The following is a 764-nucleotide window of genomic DNA, read 5'->3' on the forward strand; positions in this document are numbered from 1 at the left end:
TTCCCTATGTTTTTTTTGCTTGTTTGTTTGTTTATTTAGTATAATTGGAGCTAGAGAATAGTAAAAAGTGTAGAGTGCTAGCATTGCACATAGCTGACCTGGATTCTATCTGCAGAACCCCCTCTAGGAAAGATCACTCAATATATAAAGCTAGGAGTATGCCCTGAGCAAAGTTGAGTGTGGACACAAATGAAAAAAAATCTGCACATGACTTTAAATTAATTTTTAAAAATATGGAATGCTTTATGAATTCACCTGTCATCCTTGTACAATGTCATGTTAATCTTCTCTGTTATTATTTTAATTTCAGAATATGTGCAACTGAAGTGAGCACTTTAATCTATTTTTAATTAACCCTGATATTTTGTGTTAAATATATATTTACTGTATTGTTTTATTTTAGTTTTAGGGCCACACCCAGTGGTGCTCAGGGGTTACTCTTGGCTCTGTGCTCAAAAGTCACTCCTTGCAGGCTTGGGGAATCATATGTGATGCTGGAGATGCAAGATCAGTCAAGACAGTATCCTACTTGCAGTCCTATCACTCCAGCCCTTGACTTTCTTTTTCTTTTCTTTTTTTTTCTTCTCTTATCATTTTGTTTCTTTTCTTTTTAAAATCAGGAAATGCAATAAATTCCATCTTCTTTTCTCTCAGGCTTCTTTTGGCTATTCTTGGAATTTTATTGTTTAATTCATACAAATTTTAGAAGTAATTTTTCTTTCTTTTTATTTTTTCCTTCTCTTCTTTTTTTCCTTTTTCCTTTT

At 32.6% G+C, this 764-nt stretch overlaps 1 non-coding gene across 1 annotated transcript; it reads right to left on the reverse strand.

Annotated features, from left to right (window-relative positions):
* Window positions 1–227: 227 nt before the first annotated feature.
* Window positions 228–334, reverse strand: LOC126007586 (U6 spliceosomal RNA). The gene has a single exon (XR_007495123.1). It is a non-coding gene; the product is annotated as a U6 spliceosomal RNA (small nuclear RNA).
* Between the last annotated feature and the right edge of the window lie 430 nt (window positions 335–764).

The sequence above is a fragment of the Suncus etruscus genome, chromosome 4, assembly GCF_024139225.1.
Source record: "Suncus etruscus isolate mSunEtr1 chromosome 4, mSunEtr1.pri.cur, whole genome shotgun sequence".
Classification (NCBI taxonomy): Eukaryota; Metazoa; Chordata; class Mammalia; order Eulipotyphla; family Soricidae; genus Suncus; species Suncus etruscus.